This window comes from Sceloporus occidentalis, unplaced genomic scaffold, assembly GCF_023333645.1.
Source record: "Sceloporus occidentalis isolate IW3139 unplaced genomic scaffold, rSceOcc1.0.p SCAF_1, whole genome shotgun sequence".
NCBI classification, from domain to species: domain Eukaryota; kingdom Metazoa; phylum Chordata; class Lepidosauria; order Squamata; family Phrynosomatidae; genus Sceloporus; species Sceloporus occidentalis.
In genome coordinates, this window is record NW_028316981.1 from 107,402,567 (window position 1) to 107,420,520 (window position 17,954).

At 40.4% G+C, this 17,954-nt stretch overlaps 1 protein-coding gene and 1 pseudogene across 7 annotated transcripts in view; both read right to left on the minus strand.

Annotated features, from left to right (window-relative positions):
- Nucleotides 1–17,954, minus strand: part of LOC149321939 (A-type potassium channel modulatory protein KCNIP1) — a 799,364-nt gene that overhangs the window by 70,687 nt on the left and 710,723 nt on the right. The window lies entirely within an intron of this gene.
- LOC149321940 (heat shock factor protein 2 pseudogene) lies at nucleotides 8,900–16,208 on the minus strand (annotated as a pseudogene).

Below are 17,954 nucleotides of genomic sequence, written 5' to 3' on the forward strand. Positions count from 1 at the left end.
TTACCTATCACATTAGACTTTCATTCCACTTGGTGCCAAGTTAAGATTGCTGAGCCTAATGCAGCTTTAGGGTTTATAAAAGCATAAGGAAAAAGGCACAAAACAAAGTAATCCAACCTTCTCTCCAGGCTTTTGACTCAGTGCATTTTGTTCAACTAATAATATTATCCCACTCTTGGTGCTAGCAGGGCCTCAGCCTTTACAAAATACCAATACAGGCTTGATAGTGGACTTGTGGGGACTCATTTTCCATTGTTCAAGAAATCCTGAATATAGGGACATGCAGGGAACACTAATTGGCATGCTGTGGCCATGGATTTGTGAAATTTCTTTGCCTGTGGGTGGTGACACTAATTGTCCCAAAACCTGTATACAAGAGACCAGCTTTTAGGTAATGCCAAGTACAATTTGATTTTAACTGAAGAATGTGAAGTTATATTGGTAATCTCATACTAGTTCCTACATTCACCAGTGACCCGTGATATATTGGGAAATGTGAGATATAGCACTGGATCTCTCAAGCAGAATAATCAAATTGGCAATGTAGATGGTGAGCAACAGCCTGTCTCACACCTGCCTGTACACACAAGGTCTAGCCAAGAAATAAAATAAGCTTAGCCTTCTTTTTAAATCATGTAAAAGTAGCTTGCCTTATAAAAACTTCGTAAATATATGGTAAAATGGAGAAAGAAGAAAAATGGCTGTTGGAAAAGAGTGGGCATGGCACATCATTAGACAGAAAAACTGCAAACTAGCAGTGAGTATAGGCATGTAAAGTTTGTTAACCTTATGAAACAAGGGTGCAGATGAAGCTGCTCATTTGCCACTCTGATAACCTTCTAGGTCAGTTGGATTTCTGTGTGAATGGCTAAAACAATGGAATCTCTCTTCATTTGATTTCTCCCCCTCAAGCATGTGTTGGAGAGTGCATGTAAAGGTGGGGAACTCAGGCTATTTCTGGTCTTTGTTACTTTTGGATGTGTTCACCCATAGGTCCATTTCATACCTTATTAATCTACGTTTTTTTTTAAAAAAAATCTGTGCACAAAAACATACATTTATATATTTAAACAATTCTGTGGGGCATATTTTCTCTTCAGATAGTCTTTTCTCAATCTTGTTTGATTGATAGGTAGGTAGGTAGATGATAGAAATAAAAACAGTGTCAGAAGCTTCAAGGAGCGTAAACACTGGCAGATAAGTCCGATTCAACCTGCAGATCAGTCTGGGATATGATGCGGTCAGTTTGGAGCCAAACATACAAAGACAGAAGGACTGTGCGTTCTCATATGACCAGGCTTGGAGATTTTAAAATAAGTTAGTGTGTATTTTCATTAATTATTTAATTTTATTTTTATATCCTGCCTTTCTGTCAGCATGTGATTCTCTCTAAAATGTAGCTTCTAAATGTACAGATTTTCAAGGCAAAATATGATTTGTCTTGCAATAAGTCTTGGATAGTATGAAATCAATATTTTTGAAACCTGGTGAATTTTTCCCCTGTTCTTTACAGTCAGCAGCTGTCTTGAATCGCAGTCTGGGGTAAAGGCAGGAGAGAAATCAAATAAATAAGATCCAGTATCCCAAGCTTCTCAGTCTGTGTGAGAAATACAAAACACAAAGGCTGTGGGGCACATTGGAAAGGCTCTTCCCCTTCCTCCATTATTGCTTTGTGCCTTCAAGTCATTTCTGGCTTATGCTCACCCTAAGGCAACCGTATCACTGTAATTCTTTGGCAGGTTTCTTCTGAGGGGGTTTGATTTTGCCATCCTCTGAGAGAGTGTGACTTGTCCAAGGTCACCCAGTGGGTTTAATTGCTAAGCCAGGATTCGAAGCCTGGTCTCTAGAGTCATAGTCCAATGGGCAAACCACTACACCATGCGCGCCGTCCATTCCACATATTATAACACTGGTTAACACTCAAGCCTCACCAAAAGCCATCTTAGCCAGTTTTTCATATCTTCTTTCTGGTTCCCAGCCAAAATTCCCTCAACCATTCATATGGTCACCCATCCACTCTGGCCTCAGGCAACACCTTTCCTCCTGCCATCTTGTCAGCTGTCGCCATACCGTCTATGGCTATTCATATAGTTTGATTATAAAGGTTCTTCATGGACAACACTTCATTCATGCATCTGAGAAAGTAGACCAAGTCTAGGATAGCTTATGCTACAATGTCTTTTGCAGAGTTATTTTCAATACTGCTACAAGATCCCTTTGTCTACAGTATTCCAGACTAAGACTGCTATGTCTGTGAATCCTTCCTCCATTTTGTTATTTTAGGCCCAGGTCATTCTAGGCTGGAATGATCTTGTTTGCCTCACCTTGCTGCTATATCTTCTATTTCCTTCACTTTAATTTAAAATTAGGTGTGTGCTCTTGCTGCCTCATTCTGCCATTTGCTTCCCCTTCTTCCACACTCACTTAAAACCGTCAATGGCTAAATAGAGGAGTACCATTGGGAAGTCACTGGCTTCTAAGAATGGAAGGGAAAGAATCAAACAGAACAGTAACTCTCATTACATGTTATCTAGCCAATCACTGGAAGATGGGTGTTTCACTCTCTTTTCCACAGGCACAAACTACACTGGACCAGTCAATGGAAGGCATACCTTCCTTCTGTCCAAATTTGGCAGGGACATAGAAAATTAACTCTACTTTTCTTAGTTTTAAAATTTCTTAGTTTCTCTTCTTCCTTACACTTTCCTCCTCTGTCTTCAGGGATGGAAAGTGAATTCAAAATGTAATAGTAGCTCACCAAACAGCAAAAATATCTCACTAAGCTGCAATTCCCAGGATCCTGTAGGACAGAGTCTTAGGGTGTAACCATGTTCCCATAGAAGGGGACCCGCTACAAGAAAGACCACATACACCAATAGTTGGCAAGAAAAAGGCCACAACTTTATTAAACAACATCATAACCATAACGTAGGATTGGTTCCAATGCATAAGGTCTGGATCTGTCATCCATCAATCCCTGATTGATCAATGAGCCCATTTGCTTGGTCATGGTCAAGCTTCAGGATGAAAAGGGGCTAACCGATTACCAGTAACCACTGTCCTAAGATAACTGGTTATTCGAATGTTCGCATATTTGCATCTCTGCCCCTTGTCACCAAGGGACGCTGAATCGATGTTGCCCCCGCAATGGTGACATCGCTGCCCTCTCAGCACCCCTGTGTCCCCGTTGGACTCCTGATTGAGTGCTATGCAGCTCTGGAAACCATGCCCAACAGACTCAAGACTTATGCAACTGCCAACCACCTTGGAAGTTGTTGCAGGATATTTCCAAGCCCAAACAGAGGTAGGGTGGGTAGGGAAAGCCGGTCTGGAATGGCAGCGAGGCCCAGGCCCATGTGGCCTTAAATAGGTCCGCTGCCCAATAAGTGGCTGAGATGGAGTGGGCGTCCCACCCCCTTGGCCTCTCCAACCAATCCCAGGTGAAGCCAGGGCCACCTCTGCCCAATCGGGAGGCACTTCCAGCCCCAGCACTTCCTGGGACCAGTAGTCTGGGCGTTGGGGGGAAGTGCCTCCCTTTCCGGATCCCAGTAGCCAATCATGGGCCTGAAAACCTCCCATGCAGCATGCTGGGGGCCAGAGCCCCCTGTCGGGAGCCATCACCATGCCACAGCTCCCCGACACGGCAACCGGACCAGACCAGACCGCTGAGTCGGGCAGTCCCATTCAGTTAATTGTCAGTTGTCAGTTGTCCCAATTAAGTTAATTGTTATGTAAATGTTATTAATCCAATCTGTTAGTTCTCATTAAGACTAACAATTAGATTTCAGTCTCCAAAAATAGTTATGGCTAACCTTTGTGGCAGAGTGAATTGACTGCTGACTCAAATCTCTTCTGACAACTAGAGAGAATTTGCAGTTTTTATATTATTATTATTTTCTATACATTAAAAACTGGCAATACAATAATGGATGAATACATAGGAATGTTCATCTGGCACATTTTTTAAAAAATGTGTGCTTTAAGCTAAGGAGAAGGGTCTGATTTAGAGGTCACAGTGCATTCCATTAATTGAAGACTGTTTACATGGATAGATTTAATATTGACTTAAAAATACCTACCAGGTCCCTCCCAACTCACCAGAATAAAATCTACTTAGAGTTTGTTATCTTGCTAGGTGAACACTTTGTCCAATAAAAGAGATCATAAAAATATTTTTAATGCTAGCTATAAAATTAAGGATGTTTATTGTCTATTTTCAAAGCATCTAAAGCAACATAAAAATTGAAGCTAAAAGCCTCAATTAATGTCATCATATTCATATATATATATATCTCAGAAAACATAAACTTTACAACCAGTACAACACAAAAATATTAATAGCTGAGGATCTGCTTCCTACATAAAGACACTTTTACTTGATGACGCTTGGCAAAGGCAAGATTTTGCTTGACTCTTCTAGCTTCATCTATGTCTGGTCCCTGGCCCACAGTTTGTATTAAAGCATTTAACCTCAAGTGATACAACGTGTGCTTTGCTTGCTGAAGGTTTCAAGCTCAAGCCTTGTATTTCCAGTTAAGAGACTTCTACCAGCATCCCAGGACAGCTGCTGAACCAGGTGATCTGATTTGGCATAAGACAAATATCCTATATATTCCTGAGATGTGGAATGCAAATTCAGAAGGCCTGGAATTATCAGGAATCCTGAGAGAGCATAAACAGTTACCCAAGCATTAGTACATTCATACTATAAATAAGACTGAGTGGGAGCAGAACCTCACTCATCACTAGGATGGGTAATTCCCATAGTCTGGGACCTAAGTTTCTCCTCTCTTGCCACCTCCTCCATACAACATCCCCTGCATTATGCTTTTTGTCTGTCCACATAGGCACTGAGCCTATGTCAAAATCTCACTTCCAGTTGCAGGTGGAACATTGAAAAAGTCTTTGCAACATGCTGTAGTAGTAAGCCACTGGATATTTCTCTGTTTTTGTTAGCTCTTTCCCTGGAGGCTGGTTTAGTGTCAACTGTTGGTCAGGTTTGGACCAGGAAAGCAAAATCAGTAAGTTCTGCTCCTGTGGTTTATCCCTCACATGACTATATCCATGCATGGTGGTTTCCTGAGGTGCCTGTTATCAACCACTACAGCTGTGTATGGCACAGAGGGTGGGGTGAATAAAGACTTGGCAGGAGACGGTATATCCAAAACCAGAGATTATGAAATGGACACATTATCAACCAACCATACGTGAGCACTTGGGTCTGCACACAAAATCTGAGGCAGGCAGAAATGGATGACGGTTGAACCATGTAGAACTGAAGTAATTTAAACTGTTAGCACTGTGATAGTAATAATATGGATGCACTATTCTTTGAGAGATTAAGAGATCAAGAAAATGGCCTTCAAATAGGAGCTGAAGAAATCAATAGACTATTTAAGCCTGTGGTTATTAAAATGTGAAATAAAGCCTTTGAAAGAAAAGTTAAAACAGCATGAGATATCCACTTACTGCCTCCACAGATTTACTCTGCACATCTCTGACCAAAGGGAAGAATCTGGTATAGTTGGAATCAGAAGCCTTTAAGCACTCTTCTAGAACATGGCCACATAGCCCGAAAAACCCACAAAAAACCTTTAAGCATTCAATCCATTGTAGTAGTCGCTCACTGAACTCAAGCTCAAAGAGGTTCTCTAAGCAACTCTCAAAAGATTCTCAAATTGAAATCACACCCAAGGAATGGGCAATTTGAGGATTACAACTTCCATCACTTCTCACTATTGCCAGTGTTTACTAGGGCTGGATGGAGATGCAGCTCAGCAATATCTGGAGGGCCACAGATTCTCCACAGCTGTATTTTGTGCATTTTGGTTGTCTGCATAAAAGTATCACTGTATTTTTGGATGTTATTGTACTTTGTTACCCCTGAATATGGGTCCACAGCTGTAGATTAAACACAGAAATTAATGATGCCCACACCAAACCAGAATAATTCAGAAAACCTTTCTGGCCTGGATCAGCTGCATCCATTAAAACATTGAAATGAATGAGTGGTTCTTGTGTAGCCTATGGACAAAAACAGTCTTCTCTTGGTGGCAGCCCTTTCCCCACAGAACTTCCAGGCAAGAGATTGGATCAGGGGATGCTTGTTTCCAAAATAATCTGAGTAACTTGCATTTTATTCTTATACTAAGTGAAGTTTCCTCAGACAGGATGAATGCTGAATGCAAATACCAATCTACATTTTGTTGAGAGAGAGAGCAGAAAAAGGAAAGCAGTACGTAAACACTGTAAAGCATCTTATTTCAAAAGGTCCATATGTATGAACAAGAACACACTTGCCTGAATAGGAAAAAAATGCCCAGTTGTTTTTATTGACAGTGGTTAGTTTCTAGAGAGCTTAAAAACCCCAAAGGCACCACAACCTGTCTGATTTTGGAAGTTAACCAAAGTCAATCCTGGTTAGTATTTGGATGGGAGACCTCTAACAAATACCAGGTGTTGTGGGCTGTATCTCATAGGAAGGAACTGGCAAACCCACCTCTGAGAATTCCTTGCCTAAGAAAACCCTATGAAATGCATGGGGTCATTATAAGCCAACAGGCAACCCAAAGGCACATACACACACAGTTGGTTGTTATAAGAGCTATGGGACCATGAGATGGCTGAGGACATGAGACAGCATAAAAGCAGTTTTGGATTTAGCAGCTTCTATTAAATTATTAGTGGAAGCAGGTCTTCTTCATTTAATGAGAAACCAATTAGACAACTTCAACTAACTGCCTGGAGAAACTGGATTAAAGAATATGCAATGTAATATTGTTCCAAAAAAACTGAGTTTGTCAAATGTAAAGGAGAAAAAAGAAAGAGAAACAAGATACTAGCATAATATGGTGTGTTTTTTTTTTTATATACCAGTAAGGTAAAACAGCATTGAGGACTGTGGACCTTATTACTCACCAAGCAAACAAAGATACATATTTTGGACTCTCAGGTGCTTGAGCCCTTCCTTGTTGATTTGCAAGCCTGGATAGGTGGATAACCAGAAGTTTAGGGTACCTGTGGCAGTGGTGTCCCTTCCCAGGGTGTCACATGGTGTGATGTGTGGGGCTATTGGTTGCAGGGCCAAAATGGCACTCCCACCACCTTGTTGATGTGGTGCTTAGAATGGCACTGTGGCAGCGATGTGGGGGGCATGCTCTGCTCTCTCAGCATCTCCCTCAGTGTTACAAGTTTCATTTGGCCATGGCCACATGGGACCCAGAAGGCAGTCATCCCCCTCCCCCTGGGTGTATTAACCCACTGGGTGACACCCCCCCCCTTTGGGGTGTTGCTGGGTGCGGTCCACACCACTGCCCCCCTCCATGCCATTGATAGGGTAAAAAGGAGGCTAAATTAAGGGCTAAAGGTAATAAATGATAACTAGAAGCCATTGACAATTCAAAGTTGCTATGTGACAAGAAATTGCCAAACCTAACTGTAAGAGATGTGTGACAAGGGATAACCAAAATTGCATAGGTAGTATACTGGACATTCGCTGTACGAGAAATTTCTGTCCTGCGATTAGACTAACAGGAAATATATAGGGGAGGAGACATGGGGGACAAGGGGGACAAGGGGGCCACATGTTAACTTGATAGCTTGCTGATGCTACACTAAGGATTGCAAATATAGACTTGCTTAGGTTGCTAGCTTAAGTTGCAGAAACTAAGAATGAGACATGGTGTAACTGTCTGGTCAAACTGAACACTTGTGACAGCTTGTGGTTTCTGTGCATAAAGGAGAGCCACCAGCCTACCTTCAAGGCTGGCTCTTCTTGAAGTGATTCAAAGGGTCTGCAGCCATTTCACTCAAAACCACAAGGTTGCGAGTTCAAGACCAGCAAAAGGGCCCAAGCTCGACTCAGGCTTGCATCCTTCCGAGGTCGCTAAAATGAGTACCCAGACTGTTGGGGGCAAATTAGCTTACTTGCTAATTAGCTTACTTGCTGTTCACCGCTATGATCTCTGGAATAGCGGTATATAAATAAAACATATTATTATTATTATTATTATTATTATTAAGGGTCAGTCTCTTTGCTATAGCAAATAAACAGCATATCTGAGCTACTGAACTTCTGGCTGTTGTCTCCATCATTGTAAGTTTACTAATTACTGATTCCCGCCGTAACACCATCACTGGCCTGTTACACTTGGATGTGGGCTGCATTTGAGGAGGAGCCATCCTATCCTAGAAGACTCAGGCATACTTCAACAAAATGAGGCAAAAGGAACCATGGATGATGTTTCTACCCAGGTACTGGTAACTAACCATCAATGACATGGGTCCAAAATTCACTGCAGAAAATATCCAGTTTGAGACCACTTTAACTGCCATGGCTCAGTGCTAGGGAATCCTGGTAATTGTAGTTTATTGGAACACAAGAACTCTCTAGCAGAGAAGGCTAAATGTCGCACAAAACTGGACTTCCCAGAATTTCCTAGCATTGAGCCAGGACAGCTAAAGTAGTTTCAAACTGGATTATTTCTGCAGTGTGTTTTGGACTATAGTGCAGTTTTTCCCCCAACCATGCTACCTTTCAGATGTGTTGGACTATTATTCTGATCACCCCAGCCATTGTGGAAGTTGCAAATCAACAAGGAAGTGCATTGTTCAAGCTCCTGCATAGTAGACCTGAAGCAGCCTACTGGTGTTCACTACACTTTTAAAACAAATTCTAATTACATACTACCCTGGGAGCATCACAGGAGCACTGGGGAAAGCTACAGTCAGTGGGATTTCTCATGGCAAGAAGCTTCAGAATTATTTAAACTGCAGGTGGCGCTAAATTTTATGGTTCTGTTTCATACACTTGGTGCAACTCCAAGTGTAGGATGCCACTGAAATGCCAACAATACAACATGGAATCTCAGGTAGGCTCCTTTAATCTCAGCTCCATTTGTCAGTCTGAATCAGGAATAGCCAAACCTTTGCTGTCCAGATATTTTTCACTGCAGCCTCCAGATTCCTCAACCATCATGAGCAATGATAAGTGATTATGGGAGATGTAGTCAAGAAGATCTAGAAGGCCAAACACTCCATCATGGTTTCAGAAAAAATGTCATAATACATCCTGGGTAGGGGTCATATACCTTAAAATAAATATGGACAGGGAGAAAAGGGGTGGCAATGTGTTAAAATGTTGTCAGCCTTTGCCCACCACAGATAGTTTGGACTTCAACTCCCAGAATCCCTTTCCACTGGTTGGGGTATGACAGAGACATCTGAACAACAACAGTTGTGGTAGCTATCTCACCTTCCTAAAAACAATGCTTTGCTATTTCATAGACCAAAGAACATAAATAATAGAAACAGACAACAGAGCAAGATAGGATTCTGGAAGACACTGCCGAATTAAGTACCTGCATGTGATATGTTGTTAACATAGACTTTATTCTAATAGATAGTGCAGCTGTGAACCACAGGAAAAACAAAAAGAAACACCATTTTCTACTACACATAACTTTTGTAAATAGATATTAAGGGTTCCAAAGCCAAGAGTTAGATTTTCAGTTAACTGAGCCTGAAAAGAGATTCCAACGAAACATTACAAAGAACTTCCTGACAGTAAGAGCTGTTTGATGGTGGAATGGACTGCCTTGGAGGGTGGTGGAACCTCATTCATTGGAGATCTTTAAAGTAAGGTTGAATAGCTATCTCTACAAACTGCTTTAGCTGTCTATTCCTGCATGGCAGGGGGCTGGACTAGATGACCCTTTGGTTTCCACCCAACTCTATCTTTCTGTGATCACTACATGATGGTATTTCAGAAGTGGAAACAAATGTCTTTCCAAGGTCTTTAAATGCTCTACCCAACGAATGCCTAGGAAATTCCTAATGGATTTTAAATTAGCTGGACAATAAATCAAGGATCATTGGATCACATCTGGTTTGGGGTTACTGCAGTTTACACCAACCTCTATATCACCTTATTATAGCTAATGCAGAAAGGAAAGTCTGTATATGCATCAGGGGCTGCCAGAAACTAATCAAAATGGATGGTTTAAGCATTAGGGAAAGTGATCAGGGCAAGTAAATGAAGAACAGCATGCAAAATGTAAAACCCTGCTGTCAGACAAGTAGTAATTGCTCAAGTGTGGGCACAGCCCTGCCGCTCTTCACAAGCCCTCACAGAACACTAGTTATTTCCACTAATTTACTACAGTTGTTCCTTACTTTTCTTATCAGGATCACGGAGAGGTTTATACATGGAAAATATGCATAATTTATGGAGTCAGATCTACTTCATCAATAAAACTGTATCATGCATGTTCAGACTCTTCTCCTTTAGCAATGTTTTGATTATGCGATGAACTTATTTTTCAATGCAAGACTTGTTTTAGTACAAAACCAACCTTATTATACAAAAAGCCCATATGATTTTACACACAATAGAATCTCTTTCCCTCTCTTGGTGTAGAAAACCCATTGAAAAAGCATTGGTCCTTTAGCTGTCTCTCAAGGTAAACAACAACAACAACATCCAACGGTAACTGACTTTTCTTTTCTTTTTTTAAGAGGAGAAAAATGGTAAATATTTACATTCCTGTCTTAAATAACAATAAGTGATCCTGAAAGTGGGTACACGCCTAATAATAAACTACAGTCAGCCCTCCTTATCCGGATTTTTTATCCATGGATAAAAAGCATCCACAGCTTGAAGACATTCAAAAAAGGTATAAATTCCAAATAGAAAACCTTGATTTTCCATTTTATATAAGGGAAAACATTTTGCTATGCCATTGTATTTAATGGGACTTGAGCATCCATGGATTTTGTTGTGTGTGTGTGTGTGTGTGTGTGTGTGTGTGTGTATGTTCTGGAACCAAACCCTAGCAGATAACAAGGCCCCACTGTAAAATGATAATTATTTTCTATTAAAAGCTTTTGTTATTATGAAGACATGCGCACACACACACACACACAGACACACACACACACACACACACACACACACACACTCTTACATACACAGTAAGTAGCCAAATGGATAAAAATGGACCTCCATGTCCATTGTGTGAGCCTATGTATTATATATCTGTCACATGTTTTTCTTGGAGGATTCCTCCACCCCCAGGAACACCTTGAGCAGGAGGGTGTAGCAGGAAGTGGATCCAGAAATGTTCTAGTACAGCAACACATCTTCATAATCGTGCCAACCTGTGAAGGACCATAGGGAATGTGGGGTGGGGTGGGGTCTCCATAAGCATGTCAAGTGGGCAACATCTTTTAATGCATCTATCCTCCCTGTGTCCTTTCAAGCAAAATCAGATGATCTCAGTGCAGTGGAACTGAATAGGAAGTGTGGAATTGTACCCAGTGCCAAGCAAGAGGGCTTTTAGGATCTGATCAAAGACTCAGTCATCCTTCATCTTTACTTTCATGTTTGCAAGAGGTTCTGAAAACAGGTTGAAGGTTAAGGTGACCTGACCCAATGGAAGTCAGTATTCGTGCATTTTTAATAGTTGTACTAAAAAGGCGATTTTAGCAACAGTAGCTTTTCTCCTTGCTCTGCATGCCATTGAAATTCCTCTGCCTGCACCACTTTGAAGTTGTGGCCTCTTTTGCTTTTGCTCATACAAGTGATCTCTAACTTTAACAAAGTTATGGGTAGAAACTAGAAGAAGGATGGCTGTTCAGTCATAATGGTTTGCTTATATTATTTCCCAGATTCAATCCTTATCATTTCCAAGGAGGGCTAAAATCTCAGAGTGTGGCTGCCAGTCATTGTAAACAAACTGAACTTCATGAATCCATAAGCAACTACCTATGCCTCTAAGCCCCAGAGAGTGGTAGACTGAAAAATTCTTTCTTACTCTTCATGGGAAATCTGATATATCATCTATACCACTTTTTTTTTTTTTGGGGGGGGGTATCTCTGGTGATCTTCATATTAGAGATTTTTCCTTTGGAAAACAGATTTTTCACAGAAGCAACACAATGGGAAACAAAAAGGTAACCAGCAAAATAAAAATTAAATGCCTGTACCCCATACTTTTCAAAAACCTTCTTAAATGATCCTGTTTATGACACAGTGAGACCCCCATTTGTTATGGAGTTACTTGATCAATGTTGACAATTGTCCAAATGCATACATCTTATCTGAGCTGAATCACTCTATATTTGTGGGAAATAAAATGAATCAGTTGGAAGACTGTTCCAGTGACTGATGGCAAGGGAATAAGAGACCAGCATACAAACAAACCTAGCAGAGGTAGCACCTGTCCTCACTGGATCCAAGGGGCTGTTGCTCTTATTTCACCTACAGAGCACCATACAATATCTCCCCAAACACCAGTTTAAGTTGGAAAGAACCCTATAAGAGCATCCCTCCTCTTTCCATGAGAACCATGAACCATCCTTACTAATTTTGATGGTCACTTCCAAAAACAGACATAGGAAAACAAAATTACAGCCTAAATTAAGCTGAGAGTGTGATTCTAATTTCTGCATTTGTTTTCAGCTGTAGGCTTTTAAATCACAATAGGAGATTCTTCATTAACCAAACTTGTTGAGAGCAAAAACAAAGCAAAATTGATTGTCCAATTACATGTAGCTCTTTGGTCTGAATTTCTCTCTCCATTTGCTATTTTAAGCCACCAAGACCCCAACCTGCAGTTTGATTAAGCTGAAATGCTTGGATCAGCAGGACGAAAGCCCAGCAATCCTATTGATTTTGTATGTGGTAAAGCCTCTGCAAGGTGACTTTGCCTTACCTTTTTATTTTGTGTGATCTTCTTTCCAACGCCTACCAAATGACCTTCACTAAGCATCCCATTGAAAACAACTGAGAACAAAGTTCTCCATGAAATAATCAGTGATACCTCCAATTGTCACACACAGAAAATAAGGATACTAAAAGGAACAAAAGTCATTTTACAGTGGGTTTATGGTGAGAAAAATTAGGGTGAGAATTGGGACTGAAGTAGCATGGACACCTGTCAACATTGATTAAATTATACCACGACAAACAGGGTTTCACATTCCCAAAAGTGTGGATTTTACTTTAAAAAAATGTACAAGGTAAACATTTTCCTTTCATTGTGTCAAATTCCATTCCAAAGAGGCTATTTCATAGATACATTTTATTTAGTTCTAGATACATTTCAACAGGGCACATTCTTTTTTAAAGGATACATAAAATAGACATAGTAGACATGTGTCTAAGTGAAATATAACTTTTTATGCCTCATTAATATCGCTCCCCATACACCTTCTGCTATGAACCAATACAGTATATTATTTTAAAGAACAATTCCCTGCATGTTTTGATAGAAATAACTGTCATACACTTTTCTTTTTAATTATTAATATTAAAATGGTGCTTATCCCCAAAAGTGTCTGGGATGGTCTGTCACCACAAACCTCAAAACACTGGATCAGCCAGTTGGTTTAACTTGAGATAACTTTGATTTTAAAAATATTAAAAATCTTAAAATGCTGTTCCAAGACATAGCCATGTTGGTCTGTTTCAGCATTAAAAAAAAGAAAGAAATCCTGTAGCACCTTTGAGACTAACTGAGAAAAATTCATTTCTGGCACATACTTTTGTGGACTGAAGGGGTCTAAACTTTCATGGATTGCATCAGATGAACTGAACTTTAGTCAGCAAAAACTTAGGCTAGAAATGTATTTTTCTCAATTATTGGTATAGTCTCAAAGATGCTATATGGGGGTGGGGTTCTGATCTTTCTTCTACAAAAACTTTGACATCATTATTTTAGTATTTTGTTTGTTTGTTTGTAATTTTTAAAGGTTATCATTGCCTGATGTGGAATGTTCTCATCTAGAATGTAACAGCAAATACACAAAAAGATTTTGTACTTTGTAAAAAAAAAAAAAAAATCATGTCTGGGTAAATAGTAGACTTTTAGATGTCTTTTGCAAATTCCTATCTGGAAAGACCTGATCCATGTGTCTTGAGCCAAAGTAGACATTCAGGAAGTATGTATCATGTTTCACATGTGCATTTCCTTTATTAATTTTAGGGGGAGAGGGAGTTTCATTCAGGGATTGTAAAAAAGTGGGAAGGGAAAGCTTTACCTTTCCTTTGGTCTATCTTATTTCATCAATGCAAGTAATCTCTAATTCTACTAATTGCCACTAATGTCAATAAGCAAATTGTGGTGGTGAGAAGATGGTGGGATTATTCACCTTTGCACTGTGGATAAAATGTAAGTGGCAGTGGATTAATTTTTAAGGAGTGAAGAGAAAACTGTGTATACCATTTTTGATGAGGATTTATCTCATGCACCTGCAATTAAGTATGGAAAAGTGGAAATAGCTGCATGACAAGTATTTAGAAAAAGACAAAGGCAATGCCACAGTAATAATGGAAACAGAACAATACAAATGAAAAATCAAGGAACTCCTGGATCCTGCAGTATACAAAAAACTGAAACAAGACCCAACCAACAAAATCACCAGAAAAACGAACACCCTGATCAAAAACTCCTCAATTCAGCCAATCACAAGACAAAGTTTGTGCAAATCTGAGGCTCTCCCACCAAGACTCTATGGACTTCCCAAGATCCACAAGGATTCCATTCCACTCTGACCCATAGTGAGTGCCAGTGGATTCCCCACATATGACTTGGCCAAGTTTCTGGCCACACAATTACAAACCCATATAGGGCAAACCCCCCCCCCCCACTACATCAAGGTCTCAGCTCCCTTCATAGGAAAAATCCTCAACCTTAAACTTAAACCCAGAGGCATACAAATCAGCTTTGATGTGGTATCCCCATTCACCAAAGTCCCCATAATGGACACCATGGCACTCATCTGACATTTTTTTTCCAGAAGACATCACAGTCCTGTTTGAACATTGCTTCACCACAAGCTATTTCCAGTGGGACAATGGATTCTACAAACAGAGAGATGGGGTAGCAATGGGAAGCCCTCTAAGTCCTGTGATAGCAAACTTTTACATGGAACACTTTGAAAAACAAGTCCTGGAATCAGTAACAAAAAGCCCACAACATGGTTCCGATACGTGGATGACACTTTCACCATTTGGAGCCATGGAAGAGGGGATCTGACTGTGTTTCTGAACCATCTGAACAACATCCACTCCAACATCCAATTCACTGTTCTCACTGAGTATAGAGTCAGTCACTGAAACTGGGTCTTCTGCTGCTAAAGTTGACTGACTGTTTAACTGAACTGCACTGGACATTAATAGGCTTGTACCCTCTATGGAAGGAATGACAGAATCAGTCAATGGAACATTTACTGGTTCAGCATTTGCATTTCTTGAATTCCAGGTGCATAGTCATCCTCATTGTCATTTTCTACTATTACAGTGTCAAGACTGTATTTGGAATCTGAAGCAGTGTCCTCACTGGTTTCTGGAGTAACTGGAGCCTTTTCTTCATCACTGATATCATCAACAATAATGAACAGTAATGATACCATCAGACAGCTGTTCCCTCTGATTTAAGCCATCAGTTCTGTTGTGTGGTACCTGCCCATTTACAAGATGGTGTTTGTTTTCTGTTGGTTCTTTGATTATCTGCTGGAAAAAGTTGGCCTTGGTAGTTTCATTTGTATTCAGAAGCAACAGACGTTTGCACTTTAGACTCACAAGTTGGTTATTTTGAACAAGGGTAACAATGAACTGTACAATCTTTTGAATAACTTGTTGTTGTTGCAGATGTTTTGCTCTTAGTTCTGCTACTTCTCTCCAAAGAGATTCATTCTCTCTCTTCAAAGCAGAGAGCCTAGATTCAATGGTCTCTTTTTTAATTTGAACCTTCTGTGCACTACTCATGAATTTAGCCAAGTCCTTTTGATGAATTTTATTTTCTTCAGGCCTTGAAGAAGAAACTTTTCGTTTATTGTGCTCCAGTAAGTCTTCCTGTCCTTGCTTGAAGTAGGGATGTTGGAACTCAACAGGGCCATCCCTTTCCAATTTAACAATACCCTGGTCAACAGAACTACCTTACAAAAGCCATACATATTTAGCTGTCTCACAAACTTGCCATGTTGTTGCACTTGAAGTACTTTGGAAGAATCTCTTTGGCAAATCTTTGTTCATCAAACACACGGAATCTCTGGCTATTCTGGCTCCAGGTGATGAGCTGGTTGCTTGGACCATCATCCAACAGCACCCACAGCTTATTCAGGAAGTCTGGGACCTCCATGCCGGAGTGTATATTGCTTGCCATTGCCACCACTGTGGCCGATGAGGTGACCAGTTGCTCCTTCATGGCACCTGACTGGAACAAGGACTTTAGCTGCTGCCGCAGTCTCTCAATCTCAGCGAACAGCAGTATGTGTATAGTGTTTGCATGGTGCATGGCACACACAGGGCCACCACATTTCAAAATTAACTTTTAATTGGACTGATTATTTAATGTTTTTTGAACTTTTGGCTGTAGCCGTTTTATTTTAACTTATATTGTAAGACACTTTTTGTCCAATGTTGGGTAAAATGTGGGAGAACCATCAGTCATATAATGAGAATGAATTATAGAATCATAGAGTTGAAAGAGACCACATTGGCCATCCAATCCAACCCCCTGCCATGCAGGAACTCACAACCAAAGCACCCCAACAGATGGCCATCCAGCCTCTGTTTAGAGACCTCCAAATAAGGAGACTTCACCACTCTCCAAAGGAGTGCGTTCCACTGCCACAGACAAGAATCAGGACAAGAAATAATTGTTGCTGGTACATTTACTGCCCTGGAGGTGCAGCCACTCACTCACAAACCATAAGGTTGCGAGTTCAGGGGTCTCAAGCTCGATTCATATTTGTACCCTTCTGAAATCGCTAAAATGAGTACCCAGATTATTTGGTGCAATTAGCTTACACTTTGTAAAGTGCTTAGGGAGTGCTTAAGTGTACTGATAAGCAGTATAAAAATGCACTTTCTATTGCTATTGGTACCATGCAGGGGTGGTTTAATTAAAAAATGTTAATTGGTACTGGGGGACTGGGAGGCTTTTGGAGACAGCCACATATTGACCAAGACAGCAACTTCTTCATTTCTCCTACAGCATACCTCCAACATGTCATAGATAATGAGTGGGACACACATAGTAAAGTAACTTCATAGGGAGGTCAAGATGGCAAAAGGTATCCATGAGGAAACAGACAAGCTGGCAGATGTTGTAGCAGTTTGCTTTTGCTTAATCCCCCACCAGCTCAGTTAATGGAGTACAAACTACTTTTGCACTTTGAACTCAATTTGCAGCAACTGAAATAACCCTTGGGCAAAGGACAAAGGTGGAAGAAAGAAACTGGGATATTTTAAAAGCAGCTGAAAAGGTGGTATGACAGAGGGACAGACTTGGGACTGTCCCTGCCAAACTGGGACACTTAGGGGGATGCTACACTATAGTCAAATATCCTTTTGTACACATTTTTTGTTACAAGATTATAAAACCAACCAAAACATTGTGCAAGAAATGTACAGGAAGAATAAGGAGGAACACTTTTGTTGTGGATATCCTGCACCAAGCAGAATAATGTGGCAAGATAACCTTCATCTTCCTCTCCAGCTCCACCATTCTGTATAGCTGGAACTGGTTGCTAGGTATGTCCTTGATGGTACCTCCATGTTTCTGCCTCCTTAGTGGACAAGTATGAACCTTCGCATATTTTACCCCCTCCTATCTGGTCACTCAATCTGATGTTTACTTCATACACAACACAGATTTCTAGTTAGTAGGCTGAATGAGCTCAAACCCACTAATCATTAACATAAAATTTCAAACACCCTAAACTACTGCCACTATAAGGGAAAGTGTAAACTAGATGTCCCTCTGACATAATCCAACAAATCATTAAATCATCCAGTAAATTTTAACTGTCTATGAGAAAAGAAAAACTAATTCCATGCCAGTGTCATAAATTTGGCAGTCACTTCTCAGATTTTACACACATGTAAATAAGCCATGTCTTATTGCTTCTACACAAAACCCCATTTTTGTGTATTTTGACAGATCAAG